This window comes from Dufourea novaeangliae, unplaced genomic scaffold, assembly GCF_001272555.1.
Source record: "Dufourea novaeangliae isolate 0120121106 unplaced genomic scaffold, ASM127255v1 scaffold124, whole genome shotgun sequence".
In the NCBI taxonomy this organism is placed as follows: Eukaryota; Metazoa; Arthropoda; class Insecta; order Hymenoptera; family Halictidae; genus Dufourea; species Dufourea novaeangliae.
The window spans coordinates 266,489-283,506 of NW_015374010.1; the positions used below are offsets into that span (position 1 = coordinate 266,489).

Here is a 17,018-nt window from a genome sequence, read left to right on the forward strand (position 1 = left end):
AATATAATTTATGAAAATGAGCCTGCCCGCGCGACGGCAACTTGATTCGCCGAGGCATTCGTACATTCGAAAGCCACACGATACAGACCTCGAAAGAATTCTTTTCAGGGTGACTGGCCGAGCAGCCGACCCCCCGCCATATTGGTTCCCACCGTGCGTGATTTTTCTTTGGCTGGGCACCGGTTTTTTATTTCGCATTTCAAACCACGTATCGATTAGCCTGTTCGAAATTAATATCGTCGGTTACGTTATTAACGAACGCGAGAGAGATTCGAGGGTAGACCAGGGCGAGATCTTTTGAAACTAATTTTGCGGATGATATAGCTTCACGCGTCGGATTTCTCTTCTCGGTTTTCTTTTTTTTTTATAGCGATACGTTTAATGTAACGTTTTGGAATAACTAGCATTTTTGTATTACGCGGTACGAAGTCGACAGACGGTACTTTGTTCGTGATTCGAGCGTGCAATTGTTTAGTCGAGAGGATGCGAGCTTCCTTGGTTTTTAGGAGGTTTCTCGATAGTATGCTCATTTGAATAGTGCCCTTTGGTCCTGGGTTGACAACAGTGAAAACCTGAATCGGTCGATTTAGATGTCACCTGGTCTTAAATTGGCCTAACTTGCTTATCTCAGATTAACGTTAGGATCGATGATGTTGCAAGATCAATTTTCTTTATACTGACGTGGAAAAGCAGAACGTCGGTACTATTGTTTATACGAATATGTAATTGTTTTTGACTCACCAAAATTATCGCCCGTTGGTGTCAGATTTAAACCTGAAACAAAATTGTAAGAATTATTAAAGGGTTTGAACAGCTAATAGTAGGACTACTAATAGGATTTACTAAATGTATAGAGTGAATTATGCACTGTGTGTAATATATTAAGTGTACAATACTGCTGTAAGCCACTTCATTCGACCTGTAAATTTATTACGCGACGATTACAACTTTCCATCGTTTTTACTAAACGGTAGCTTTTTACAGAAAAATATCAGTCGAGCCTCTAGTGTTCTGTGTCTCTAATAGATGGAAGAATTAACCTTGAGATACAAATTTCGTTATCCATCATAGCAATCCAACGGTTCTTCTCAAACGCCATATCCTGTTGCATCCACTCGCAGATTTCTACGCACAGGTGAGCACATTCATTACGCGCAACCGGATAATGTATCGTATCGGAAAATCGCAACGTCCGTTGCGCAATTGGTCCGAGAATTCGAATATTATCTCGATAATTTCGCTTTGTTTATTGGATCATATTAACGAGTGGGAATTCCGTTGCGTTCGGCTTAAACAGCAAAAAGGATCTCGTGAAACTGAATTTTTCGACCGACCCCTCTCCCCTCGTTCCAGCCCTCCAGCCCTACGGCCCATCGTCCATGTTTTTTCATGATGCCGCGCGCAATTCACAGATTAAAGCTCGAAACATTTTTAAAATTATTCGTCGCGTTTACCATTTCGTTCGTTCGATCGACATAAAAAAACCAAGGAAAAAAGGGGGTGGAGGGAACAGCGTGGATCTTGAAAAGTTCCAACAATTTAATTAGCCGAGAGAGATATATATTCATAAAATTCCTGATAAGCTACATGAATATCATCGAGTCCTATGTATACGCACGATATAATATATTTACATGACTACTCTATAATCGCGTTTCCAACTAACGTGACTGTAGAGAACCAGAAGGTACTACCGTATTTCCCTTTTACCCGAATGGTATATTCGAAGGGAACTGTTAAATAAATTATATTAAAATAATCGAAGCGTTAATTGTCTTGTTCGGTCGAGTGGCCGTAGCTACATCGGAGGCATAATTGGCCATAAAGAAACAATCGTTATGCAGCACTCGGGGCCCGCTTAAGTGTTCATCCAGCGACCAGCCAGCTTCCCACTTACCGTTAAACGAGCCGTGCATCGATAACCATCGATAAATCTAAAGGCGCCCGCTGTCTGCTGCTCGTGAATAGGGCGACACAACCGCCGACGTATATACCCGTCCCCCGTGTTAATACGCTCGTGTACAAAGGAGCTGCTGCGACAGAACGGGACGGCGTTTGTCCCCGCGCCCGTTTCGCGACATTATTAATTGCATCATTATCCCGTGTCCTGTTCGTAGACCAAACAAATGCTAATCGGCCGAACCACCCCTCCATCCCTCCCCGTCATGCTGTAAGTACACACGGCCGCGAACGTCTCCGATCATCGCGCCAAGTCGATTCGCGATCGATGACGACGAATCATCGTAACGAAAGGAATCACCTATTGATTGACTTCTTTTCTTGTGTTTATTTTTGTACGTGTCTGATTGTTCTACATATGAATGGTAATAATTTGATAATTTGCTGAAATTTGTACATACTTTGTCTTTAACGTTAGAACAAACCGAATCCGTCGAAACGACGAATTTCAAATTTTTTATTTTCAACGATCAAGTTCATTAATTCGATGTTCATTATTTCAGAAATTGTAAAATCGCGGTTACCGTTAAAGACGTGGTGTCAACATAAATTCTATCAAAAGCACTATTATAATTGCAGTAATTTGCAGTCTGTTATCTTTCAGTCAGTATCTTTTAAACAAATCTACGAGACCTTATTTTTTGTGAACAGTAAGGTTAATAAGGAATTTCCCTCGTGAGTGTCGAATAGATATTTCCCAGCTATTGTACCTTACTAATTCCCCTGATTTTTCGCGCGACCCGACATTTTTGCCACGGAGGAAGCCGCTGGTGAATCGGTCTCGGCCGAAGAATCGAGACAAAAAGACACGTTTCAATGGATTATTTGTATCCGCGGAAATGGGAGCAACGAGTGAATACGGCGAAAGCGGACGATTGCGGTCGTGTTGCGTTAATTATCATGGCGGTTTCAATTTTTCTGCGCTTTTTCAATGGGCCCCGGGACTGAACAGAAAAAAAGAGCGAAGGAAACCGGTTCGTCGCGGCGAGAATTCAGCTCCCGCGGATTCGATTATAATTATCAGCCATATTATCACACTTTGTCCGTAATTAACCGGTAAATCGATTACAATTTCATTGAAACAATTCGGTTGCATTTAAAATTTGTATTACAAAAGTTCTGCGTCCGTTTGAAAAGAAACTATTGTTTCACTTGTGCTAGAATGTTAAATTCGTGAAGTTTAAGAAAGGTTGCCTTGTGAAATTTACTTATGTAAGTATTAAGCATCAACGGTGGATTCATTTAATTATTTATTACATCGATGATGAAGATGGACGTCGGTAAACTCGTATGAATTTCTAAAGGTATAACAGTAGAATTACAAATTACATGTGTGTCGTTAACAGAATTGCAGATTCTGGCGATAGAATTACCGCAACCACAAAGAGTCTTACAGTTTATAGTTCAGAGAAGTTGGTAATTACGTGCGAATCTTGAACGGACATTAAAACGAATCAATTAAATTGGCGAACGAGCAACCGAGCTGATCGTTAATTAGTAGACATCCGTTATACATTTATAGCGGACAGAGGTGAGCGAAACACAATAATATACAACATTCCGTGATGTTTAACACATATCTCATGTCACTGTTTAGCTACTAAAACCATTAATTGTGGTAATAAGTATGCCGTTTAATGTCTCGCTACCATAAATCACTCCATAAAAATGTGAATTTGCATAAACATCCACACCGGTCTCTTAACGAGTTCGTGGAGAATATTAACTCGGCTGATTAGCCGCCGGCTTTCACGGTATAAATCTTTAAACTGGACACAATATCTGTCTCTAATCACGATTCACGGTTTTATAACGACACGTTTTAAATAACGTTCGAACGTATCGTTGGTTCTTTTGTCGCGATCCTTCCATCCTCTCGCGACAGCCTATCGTCGACGATTCGGCGAAGATTAGACCGCGATATTCCATCGACGGCTAATTAAATTCAATTAAACTGGTCCCCCGATAAAATGATCGTTCGGGGAACGTGACTGAAATTCCGGGAATCGTTTCTTTTTCCTTTCGTCGCGAGAGTTCGTCAACGCGGATCACACCGTAATAATCCGTTCCGACGAGGTGGCGCCAAGAACGTTTTAATCTTGAAAATACCAGGGGATCGTCGAAAATGGAAATTCTTAACCGAACCACGTAACACGGGAATAAAAAAGCATTTGGAGGTTACGTGAACGTTCACTGGAACCTTGTACCCGTCGAACATCATCGTTTTTTCCTTTTACGTTATGGGTCCAATTCAGCGTGCAGCTTAAAGAGCGCCGAATGCAGAAACACCCAATAAAACTATGGTGTTGGATTTACAGTGTGATGAAAATAAAAATTTAACATTTCTCGTGCGGTACAGGCTTGAATACTCCGCGTGTATGAAATTTAAGGTTGTGTTTTGTCGGGTTCTATGTTAATATATTATGCAGCAGTCTTAAATTTTCAACTTATTTTTGCACGTATAGTCACACCCCTTCCGGTTGTACCACCATTTCGGTAACACCCTATACATTGAAATAATATTAAGTGAATCATAAATAACTTCCGCTCTGCTTTCTTTCATATATCAATTCAAGGTATTTTACTATTAATCTACACAACGTTCCTAATTACCTCTAAATCGAATAATTGATATTCACTTCACCAAATCCTCCAACCGTTGCTATTTAACAGTTATTCAGTAATTGTTCTCGTGTCTCTGACGGAAATGATTTGTGACTCGACTTACTAGTAACATCAGTAGACCCTTTCCGCGATTAAACGCCGAATCACAATGATTACCAAAAATTCCGCGTTCCAGAGCGTTTACGAGGACGTTCAAAGAGGACGTAAAAATCCTCCCGTGACTATTACTGTCCCCGAAACACAACGTCCATAATCCTTCCAACGTTTCCGGTCTCGAAACAGTCCCACCCGTCCATATGTCACCGAAAAGCCCCGTCCAACAATAACGTTATTGATCGTTTCAATTAAATTTCCCCGCGAGTAGAAGATCGGACGCAGTTCCGACGGCGATTATACCCGCGATGGTGGGATGGAGAACACCGGGGAAGTGTCGGATCCGGCGCACCCGGCGCATACGGAGTAGCTGTTTCGTGTCCAATTTACTTCCGGTGGAAACGAGACCGCCAGCAGTAAAGTAACTCTCGCGGCCGGGAGAGGACGTCCATGGTTCTGCGTGAGAAACACAAGACGCGCGTAGGTATACGATCTACGCTCATAATATTTGCGCGAGTACATTTTTCAGCATTCGCGAGCAAGCCTTGCGTCTTCGAGACGGGACACGTGTGTGGTTTAGGTGGGGGAGGGTTAAACGTATGGCGGCGGTGGAATCGATGGCGTCTAAAACTCGTAACGTAAACACAGAACAGGCTTTTTTTGTCGCGTAAATCGCGAATAGTGTTTTCGAGATGGTGGCGGTTACGATGTTCCTGCATCGTAAGGCATTCGACCTACCACAGACATTGGTTCCCCTGTACACTCGCTCCCCCCACCCTGTATTCGGCCAGACATATTCGCCCATTTATATTTCCGTCTTTCATGTGTAAGTAGCTTTATTTGAAAAAGCACATTAGACGACCATGGAACCCCACGCACGCGTCTTCTTTCACTTTGGACCCCGTCCAAATACGAAAATCATCTCTATAAGAGCAGCCTTACCCCCTACCCTCCCTCTCCGGATATAATGCGGTACAGTGGAAATTTGTAACCTTGGCATTTAGCGGGATTCCTTGCGGATCGTTGGATGTGCATTCCGTTAATCATTTTCATCGATTCGGGGATGGTTCCACCCGCTGGTGGGGGAAGGGGCGACTGGTTTTGTGGAGTACAGGCGGGGCCAAAGGAGACGGCCCGTTGACGAGAGTGTTTGAAATGATTCACAATGTTTTTATCGACTTCGAAGAGAAGGAGGTATATAATTTGATTTGTGTATATATGTGTTCTATGTATGTCAAGGGATTAGTCTGTAACGAATGGAATAATCAAGATGAAGTCTTTTGTGTCTTGTGGAGGATGTTCCACAAGATTTTTAAATTATAAACTATTGTTATATCCCTGTTGAATCTTGTGTTTCTTTTTATCGGAGAGAAAGATATTTATATTCACACGGAGAGAAAGTATGCGATACAAATGATATATGTATATGTAGAATGGTACCTTTTTTTTTAGTGCGACAACCGACGAGTGATTATTTATGAAAAAATAGGTGAGGCTGGAATAAATTTCTTGGAAATAACTTGTTTCTTTTTAGAAAAAGTGACTTCAAAAATTGATCGGGTTACACGTATTATTGCATGGGAATCGTATAGTATGTCTGTCTATTACTGGCTGTTTCTACTTATTCCAAACACGAGTAATTTGAACGTTCAAATAATGCAAGACTCGTCGCTGAACATTCTTTACACAAATTTCCGTAGTGTTTAGAAGAAAGGGTCGAAGAGTTTAGGTGCTTGCAGTACTCACCGACTGGAGTAAAAAATGTCTAATCAACATAAGTTCTGACATGAATACCTTCGATGAAAAATAGAGAAGTTTATCTTCATATTTTTTATAGACGTTCAATATGTCTTTCTTCCATTTCAATATGAAACTCACATCCGTAGACCATAGACCGATGTACATTTTCAAATATTCCTTCCGTATCTCGTATTATACGACATGCATTTTCTATTCGTTGTCGTCAGGCCACCGCATTATTTATCCGTGTTGAGTAGACTGAAGTCTCTCGCAAAGAGTCTCACTTACGACATCGAATTTTCGTAAATATAACAGTTGATTCAACATCGAAAGGATTTATTTTAGGACCTCTGTTGATTAAACATTTTTTACTCCAATTAGTGACTATGCCCCTGCAGTTTTAAATCCTTTTCTTTGAACCTCCACAAAGTCAAATAAAGTAATCATTATATTATCCTATACTTGACCACCAGAATACGACGTCTATAAACACAGTGTCTCGAAGAATATATTTTCCAGGCAGACCATCCTCTCGCATCAATTATAACGAAAAGGAAATGCAGCAAAAGAGGAAGGACACAACGCGCAAGATCCTCGACGCGGGGTAATTTAAATCACCCGGGATACATGTGTACCTCGAATCCAGCCGGTCATGATTAATTTATACCCGGAGACGAATGCAAATTCATTATAACCATAAAGTATGGCTAATTGGAAGCGTAAATCTTGAGCCGGCCCGCCGGACGTTCCGCAATTACGATCGAAAAAGACTCCCGCTGCGTCGTAGCCCCCGTCAGCCACGGGTTTATCCCGCTGCGCTTAACGTTAAAGGGACATTAATGTATAATTTACATTCGGTCAATTAAAGGCCAATTAGATACGTGACCGTTTCGCCCCGCGAGACGATACCACCATAAAACGAAGCTCGACGCGCGCGCGCGTATACACGCCCTTCTGGGACACCATCGCCCAGGCCACCATCAACCGGCGAACCGCTTTGATGTCGACCATTTCGAGGAAAAAGAAAGAAAGAAAAAACAGAAATTATCCAGCACGAGACCCGTTACTATGTAAATAACTCTGCATCGTTTTCTTCTGTTTTTTTCAATTTTCGTCTCATTTTTTGCCAGTGTTTTTTTCTCTTTCTCTCTCCACTGTACCCGTTTCCAGTGTCGACGATCATCGCTGTCGTTCCCTCGATCGCGGACGATTTGTACTCGCGCGGATTTCACTCGACGAGAAATAAAAAATAAGGGGAGGGAATAAAAATGCTAGGAACCGCGACGCGAGGGGGTTAATTAAATTAGCAGCAATGGTGCGACCGAACAGCGCTGTGAAAAACTGTGCCCCGCGCGAAAAATAACGACGAATTCGAATTGCAGATTTGTTGGCCAACGCAGATCCACCTCGCGGCACAAGCGTGAGTTACGTTATTATGCCGGGTCACTCGGAATTCGGCGATCGAAGACAATTTTGATGGTGGTTGGAAGAAGTTGTTATTCGTTTGTTTCTAAAAACAGTGTGAAAGTCCCTTTGAAACATCTTGAACAGAAATTCTAACGTAATATAAAGGATCCACGAAAGTAGATACAGGAGGTTGCTACCATACACAATGACGCTAGACCTGTCGTTATGCTTCGAGGGACTTATCGACGTGCGTTACAAAAAGTAGCACGTCTCATTTTTGTCTTACGAAGACTAGCACTTTCGACTTTGTGACCATGAAAATCAGCAAGTTCCGATTTTGGTCTTGAAAAGTAGCATGCTTTCAATTATAATGACGATGAATGTCGTGCTTCTTTGTACACGAACTCCAAGCCTAAAATATTCACAAGAAGAATCCCCAACTAGTCCACCCATTCTTGAACACCAATTCGCAACCGTTCCACGAGAATAGGACGCTTTCTAGCGTACGGGATAGCGGCACGGTGACCGTATTGGGGCCCAGTTCGGGACCAAGCACGGTGCTTTCTAATAAAAAATCAATTTCCATGAATCGCGAAAGCCGCGGTACCCGTAGATCTCGGTGGAAATGAATTCACGGGGAATAAAGTTTCGGCTGGGATCAGCCGTTGTTTCCCAACGGTAAATTAATTCGCCGGCCCGGGTAAAAGTTACGCGGCACGCCGTTCGTGGGAATGTAAATAAGAAAAGTGACCCGTAAGATGGACGCTTTTATTCATGGCAGGGACTGTTTAGCCGGCTAACTGTACAAATGAGAGAAACAGGACGGAGGAGATCGCTCGCGCTCGTTCGCCAAGTGGAAGTTGGGAGACAGAGTGGTACCAAGAGGGGGGTGGTGGGAAGGGGAAGGGGGCGAAAAAAAGGCGTCCTCCGACGCCGCGCGCCGTGGAAACCTGTCCTTAATTGATAGGAAATTCCTGGCGAGCGCGAGTACCTGCCAGATTTTTCAACGTCCCGAACAGGTTGGAACTGGATACCCTCGCGACGATTTGTAATCCGCGCGCCCGGCACCACGGTTCTCGTCATCCAGGTTCCACGAGAGCTTTGAGATGGTTCGTAATCCTTGGGACGGTTCTTGCCAACGCCGACAGACGACGATAAATTTCCCAGCGATCGAGACTTCCCCTGCGTGGGGGATTAACGACGATCGTTTCCCGGTCTATCGTCACGTGTGCCCCATCAGTGTGACCAGATTGGACGCTTCATCGCAAACTGGGTGATTTTTATTAGAGTTAATTTGCCCTTAATCTTTCGCAAAGACCACAAACCGCAATTTGGCCGATTAAGTGAAATATAAATTGACCTTTCATTCGTTATTATTTTTCTTATTTGGTTTTTTGTCGGTTGTATCGTACGTTTATGCGATTGAGTTAATTGATTAACGGGATTCGGAAGCTGCAACAACTCGATGCAGTTGGCGTTACCGTCTAACATCATTTTTATCATTTTCTAACGGACCTGCTTGGAAGCAAGACCCTGCATCAAGTTTTTACATGAAAAATAAACAAATTGGCAAAATACTCCACGAAATATAAAAAAAACTATCTTTTCTTAATGATGAAAATAATAATTCTCGTAACATAAATTTATATATTTTTAAATAAATATTGTTGAGTTACTGTTATGTATTGCCATCTAATCCGACGAAACGATAATTCTGATTGGAAAGATTTAATTTGTACAGTAGACCAGTGAACTGGGGCGTTTCTACCGCTACTTTAACGCGAGTCTACTGTATTTTGGCCCCATGCAATTTGTTTGGTTCCGCTATTGAGCGATTTTTCCTCTACGAGTTTGCGTCGTAGCTTACTGAAATCTGGCCACATTGTGCCCCATACGACGGAAACTAGTCTGAGGATTTATGAGAACGAGTCCAACATTTGTTTCTTTCGAAGATATTCATTACAATAGGGGTTGCACAGGGGAGAGTATAATGTGAAATGGTTGGGTTGGATCAAAACGATAGAATAATTTAAACGGGGGACTTTGATGATTCTTGGTGTAATACGAAGATACGAGACATCGATTATGGATTAAGTACAGTAGCGCGTTAACTGCCCGCTGTTACTTGCCTTACTACCTGTCGCGTGGTTCACCCCTCCGTGTCTATTTTAAGAGTGTTTCGATGAAACGAGTCGGGAGCTTATCTACGATCAATGATCGATGACGATGGAAAGCATCGAATAAACCTGCCGCACTAGTTGCTGAAGTCCGCAGGTGTTGAATACATTATATTGTAGGTATGTAGCATATACCTATCCGTATATTGAAGTGTGTATGGTATTTATTCACCGTGTTGCATGGAATTAATTGTACCGTACGGTTATTTTTGCCATGCTGTAATAAAATATAGAGGACAATGTTCCGTCGGTTTTGTTTGTATTCATTAGCCCGTGTCGGATAAAAATCGTGTTTGTCTCTGTGCATTCCCTTTACCGTTTTAATTAAACCTTGGCGAGCCGATACCAAATCACCTTTGACTACCTGCGTGTGTATCTTAATTGTAGCGAGAATGAAATACGCCGCGAATTTGTTTGGAATTCCTGAAACGTTTTTCGAAATTACAGAGAACAGATGGAAAAACCGTGTAGGTACATGAATAATTAGTAATAATTTTCTACCACTGTATTCTGCGTGTCTCTTATATGTACTTCTACATAAATGAGTAAAAAATCGTGTAATCGACAAGGGGCCTGAACTAAATCCTTTCGATATAAAATCAACTGTCGTATTTTATTATCATTCCTGTAAATAAACGCTAACGTCTTCGTACAACAGTAATGGTGTTTTAGAATTATTTAAATTGAAATATCTCCTGAACGACTAACTTTCCGACATACATAGGCAGGTACTTTTTAATAACTAATGTCTAGCTGCATCGATTGATGTATTAAAAACTACCTCATTTCATTTAAACAAACAAAGTTGACCTTTGTATGACCTTTACGGGTCCACTCACGAAAAAACTAATAACATCAGAATATGCTCCACTCGATACCATTCAAGCCTCCGCTGAAACATTTTTTCCTACGAGTAACAATAGCGAGAGAATCAAGATGTCAAATCGGGTGAGACACCCTGTAGATCCTCCTCAGGTTCGGGGCGAAACACGTTGGCCGGGGTTATACGCAGGTACCGAATGGCGGCTTGTACGCGGAACAACCATAAATTTTCTCGTGAACGCGTCCGCGAGCGCGGCGGCCTGGTATCGGTTAATTCCAGTCGGAGAACGTCGCGGGCGTCGTGCTTACGTAGGTGCGTGCGCAATTAACGACACCGCGAGACCGAGTATAATGAAGACCGGTCGAGTACTGTCCGAGGCAACAGCTGCGAACGAAGGTGAACACTGGGTCGGTCCGTGTCGGCCGAAGAGAGACGCGAGAGACCAGTTCATTAGCGACACTCATGGGCTTGCCTCGGAGACATCTGTTTTATTTATTCGCTTATTTTTCACCTCATTCGTCCCCCCTTTGCACCTTCGCGCTTCACTCGGTGCGCAGAGTTGTACGTTTAAGGTTTTCGATTACTCGGCTACCATCTCATTCCCGTGGCCGATCCTGTGGCGATGATCGTAAAGGTCGATGTCTGCGGAAAGACCCGTCTCTAAATACCAATTTATATTTTACAGTTCGTATGCGCCTGATGATTCATCCAGGAACCATTCGATTCATCAAAAGTAGACGAATTATTCGCAGATCGCAAAAAACTGAATCGAAGTCGATTATTCTAAAGTCAGTTTCACCTGAAATCTTCATTCGAATGACACCTACCGAGGGTTGGATCGTACCCAGACATCATGGACCAGAATGTTCACTGTCGCGAGGGATAATATCCGCGCATAAAGTCAACAAGAAGACAAAACGAGAGGCAGACTAGCAAAGAACAAGACACCGTGGCTCCAAAAAAAAGGGGAGCATAGAAGGTAATCGAACGAGAGAATCCGTAAACAGCGACAGAAGAGGGAACACACACGGTGGCGTCGCACGCGGGGGGTTCACCCGCGAAAAACAAATTTCCGAGGCAAGGTCCTTCCCCCAGCGGACGGTGACCGCAAAACCGCCAATTTTCCCGATCGTCGTTCGGTACAGGGAGCGAGAGCAAGGGATAGGAAGAGGGGGATGTGGGGGTTGGTACGAAGAGGGAGCGTGGCCGGACAGCCGGGGCGACGAGCGACAACAGGTTGAATTAATTGACAAAGATAGCATTTTCCGCGTCGACGTGCCCACCTAAACGCAAATATTCGATTGCGCTCGGCCTGGTGTGGTCGTAGGGTCGAGGCTTGCGACAGGAACAGAGATGAGAGAGTCCGCGGCGCAGGGCTGGGATCAGAGTCGCGCGCGTCCTCGTTGGATAGATAGAGGACGACGTACACAGTTTGGGGGGGATGGTGGCGGTGGTGGTGGTGGCTAGGTAGGTGAACACGGTGGATGGACGGGTCGGGAGTGGGCCCGCGGTTCGGTTGATCGAACACATTTTAATCAATTCCATTAGTCCGGCCTGTAACCGTCCACACGGATATTTGACGGTGCTCGTGATAGTAGACCCCCGAAGTACGCTCGGATGTTTGGGTGCTGCGCGCGCGTATTCGCTTGCTATGGGTAGATATAGGGGTGGCGGTGGTGTGGGTGTACCGGCAGCTGGTAGAGACCGATAGGTAGCCGAACGGGTACCCGGCCGGCCGGTTTACGAACGGCGAGAGGGCGTCGGTCGTTGGTTCGCCAGCGACGTCATCGTTTCGGTTTACACGCGCCAATCATCGGCCGGCTAATTGGTCGGTACTCCGCGACCGATTCCGCGCTCCATCGATTCCGTGTGCCCGCACCATTGCCACCGCACTACCACCACCGCCGCTGCCACCATCATCCCCCCTCTATTCCGAAATCACGCGCGTTTTCGTCAGAATATATCGCGATTAATGGCGTTACCTCGTGCCCCCCTGCGTTTACACGCTACCCACCCCTTCAAAACCTCCCAAATGTTTCTGGGCGACGTTTGTGACTTTCGAACGGGAGACATGGGTATCTTTGACGGAGAACTGGTACTTGGGAAGTTGATTCCGTATTGGGACTCGTTTCATCAGGTGGGTAGGTACGATAGACCAGGTGTGCTGGGAAGTGATGCTAAGTGTGACGCAAATAAAATGGTATTAGATTCGATGTGAAATTTATCAAATAAAAATCAATAAATAATTGAAAATTCTGTGTATTCATTTTGTGACTCTCATATCCTTTTGTATATTTTCAATTGTGGTGTACCGCGAAAGTTTGTACAGATTAAATTATTTTCGAAAGAAGTCCAAAGCACCGGTAACTGTACATATAAAACCTGAATCCTCTTTATATTGATTATATGAATATATTATTGTTGGAAGTTTACCCACAGGTTCAAGTGCGTCGTGAAATAAAAAATGGTGAAAAACACTGTAGCCTAAAAATAGACTTTCCATCCTCTAAAGGTTGAGTTTGCGAGATGCGTAAGGAAACTGTTACCGATCTGCGTGCTTCTCCTTCCTGGTCGTTATTTACAACTGTATATATATAAGGGAGCTGAAGATCATGGAAGGTGAAGTCAGCGCGTGCAGTATCGCTATGCAGACGGTGGAGGATGTATCGAACGTTGTTTCACAGTGTACGAAACTCGTACAATATTTCGTGGATGTCGGTGACGCAAGACTCGTGTTTCGAACGGTCGAATATCCGAGTCTCGGTGCAGTTAGAATAGACGCGTTACCGTGCGTGGTTGCCTAATCATCGGGATCTCAGCACGTGGCACCCTGAACGTGAATACCTTCTAAATTAGATACAGAACGGAATACTGGCCGCAACTCGAAGCCATCATTAGGCACATGTTTGTTAAATACTGGTGAACCAATACGCCGTTAATGACGTAGATACGGCTGTCCTAAACGGAGCAAGGGAACGCGCAAGAGTTTTTTATTTTTTTTTTCAAGAAACCTGACCTAGACGAAACTGTATACCGTGGAAAAGAGTGAAAGAAAAGGACGAAGGAACCTATTCGGAATACGTGAAAAACTAAAATTTATCCAGAAGGTTTCAGGCTATCGAGTATAAAATCTAAATGTATAGTTTTATAGACGAACCATTAACTTTCGCAGATTTCAGGGTGAATAAAAGTCGACCGTTAAATCGACAGAGGGTATAGTTTGTAAAGGCCAATCGGCCGGACCGATAACGAAAGAAGAAAAAAAAAGAGAAATATAAAATTAATCCCGTTACCGGCGCAACGGCCGGGAGCAGTTTCGAAAGTGAATGCCAACAAAGCCGATAGAACGTAAAAATTTTCATACGTCGATCCCCGCCCCCCTACCTCCACTCTCCGCTGCAGGCCGCCGGAAACACGCTTGCCGATCTTATCGCGAACGCGATAGCACTGAAAACGTAAATTGGATCTATTCAAAATTTCATTTTTCCGTCCGGCCGTAAAAACGGGGAATAAATTGAACTACTAAAAAGTATTCATATCTTACCGTCCCACTTTTACAAGTTCACGTCGATGTAACCTTATCACGCGGATTCGGGTCGGAAGAAGGGCGTGTGGGGGGGATGGTAGTAGGGGGATGAACAGGAGGACCGCAAATATGTATCATCGTACGATCCACGGGGAGAGGCAACGGCCCCACTGTCGGTGGAGAGAGAGAGTATACGGTCAGATATTTCCGGAATTTACGTTCGATTATTGCCACAATTGGAACCACCTGCCGCAACAAAGCCTCGTACGGATTAAGCGTGTCTGGTACATGTACACAAGGTACGACAAATTTTGATTGACGTAAGGATTGGCTTGTGACAGGTGTCACACGAGTGAACTGTGCATAGGTTTGTATTGATTAGCCGTCGATATTGTTACGGTTTAATGTTGGTAGACGAATTTGGTTGATCTGAATTCTGCGAATTAATTGTTCGAACTTTTATTGGAATTATAAATTCTATTGGAACTTTATTGTACGACATATATTGTAGAATAGCACATAGATTAATTCAGAATATATGAGTTTGTATAAAAAATAGCTGAGAATATGTAATTTTATTGTGTAAAATATATGAGAATAGCATTTAGAGGAATATAGACTAATTTAGAAATAAACCATAATTCTCATACGAACTATTATGTATTCACGAATTTGCAGAATTCAGCATTACCCAATACCAATAAAGAGCACTATACTTTGACAGCACGGAGCTCGGAGTTTAATTGAATTTTTTTATAACGATTTCAGCAATTATAAAACGTTCCAACTACCATACAATCGTTTCAAAAAGCATCAAATTACAAAATTCATATACCATTCCGAATAACCTTATCAATATTCTATCGGGATATTCGAAAAATTCAATTCCTGTCAATTTTTGTCTCTGAGAAACATTTTCGATTAAGCTTAAAACCTCGAACAGAATAAAAAGAATGGTGCAAATACGAAAGGGTTAAAACACCCTTGATTTCTCGTATCATTGACCATCAATTCACAAAGATGATACGATACCAGTGTTTCGTAATTTTATTCACGGTTCAATCTGTAATAAACTGATCGATGATTCGTCGATCCTGGAAACAAACAAAAATCACTGTATTCGTCGTCTGTGGTGGGGCGTTGGAGAAATGACTTTTAATCACGCTCGATTTCGGATCCAGTTCCCATGGTCCGTGGACGACAATACACGTAATAATATTGCGACGTGGTAGTTGCTATTTACAATTAACCGAGCAAGCACGACGATTTATTTATCGACAGGGCCAGCCCGGAACGTAGACCTCGTAAAACAGTCGGGGTTAACCTTTTAGGCTAATATGACATACACATAGGGCACAGGAACCGCACTGCTTCACCGCAACGGCGGTTCCGCATACACGCGTGTGCTTTGTGCAACATGATGGAAACTTTACGTTACACGTTCGTTACACACTGTCTATTGATGCCCGGGCAAACTAAATGAACTGACGGGTTCGTAGGCTGAACGTTCAATCCCGGGGTTTGATCGTAATAGGGAACATTAGAGATTTATTCGCGGCGCGGCGATCCTCGGAAATCGGCGATAGTCGAGTATGGGTATTGGTGGTAGCCCAGAACCCCTTTCCATTAATGGAAATCCTTCGGTTTATTTTTCGTGAAAATAAACACGACTTTGGTATTCGAGTGAAAAGGTACTCGATCGAAGAGGAAAAAAGTCCAGAAAAATATATCACCTAAACTATTTCAATTACGTGTATATATATAAAGTTTTGAAACAGTTAATCCAATACCATAATTAATAGAGACATCGCCGAAAGTACCGACACGCAGCGATCTAATTTCACAATATTAAATCAACGGGAAGCTCTTCGATGTACCCTGGTGTACTTTAAACTGGATTACAACCATGGAACGTAATTTTATATCGGTTCATATACGAGACCGGGTGATCTACGGGATCTACTCATCCTGTTTATTCCAGGACATGAATCGTAAACGGAGTCTACGCGCAAGAGAACGGCGGTACACGCTACGAAGAATAATAATATTGAAGCTTTGCAGCTCGATAGATACATTGCGTCGATTTCGAGCGACACGATTAATTAAAATTTCATTGTCCCTACATACCTCACGGCGATCGAGAGGCGAAGGTGTGACGTGTGTTTCGAGGGGGTTTTCGGGCGAATCGTTCGACGGAAAGCTTCGGCGTGCATCCCGCCCGAGTATTCGGAGTTTTATACAGAGCATCAAAAATGAGAGCGAAGCCGCGGCAGTAATAGAAGATCAGTTTTATGGCATGTTCAGGTATTTCCATATTAAATCACGGTCGGCGGGAACGCGAATGCGGTTATAAAGCTACAAAGGCGGCTCATAAAATATAAAAAAAGAAAAAAACATGAAATTGCACCGGTGTAATTCATGTCCCCCGTGTTTCGGAATCGCGTGGCTCGAATTAAAGCTTACCAAATCTCTTCGTTCCACCGTCGGTCGTCTCCCACAACCCGCCTGCCACGGCGAGTAATCTGATTAGACGCAATACAAAGATTTACATGGACGGCGCGCGGTTTCTTTGAAACGCGCAGACCGAAAAATATTAACGTTTTATATAGTACAAATTTATATAGTACAAATTTATATAGTACGAAGATAATTATTATCAATATTTTTT

The 17,018-nt window shown here is 43.1% G+C and overlaps 1 long non-coding RNA gene across 1 annotated transcript in view; it reads right to left on the reverse strand.

Moving 5' to 3' along the window:
* LOC107188478 overlaps positions 1-17,018 on the reverse strand; it is an 85,653-nt gene that overhangs the window by 27,491 nt on the left and 41,144 nt on the right. The window contains exon 2 of the long non-coding RNA XR_001516220.1: positions 742-774. This is a non-coding gene — a long non-coding RNA (uncharacterized LOC107188478). The remainder of the gene's footprint in view (positions 1-741; positions 775-17,018) is intronic.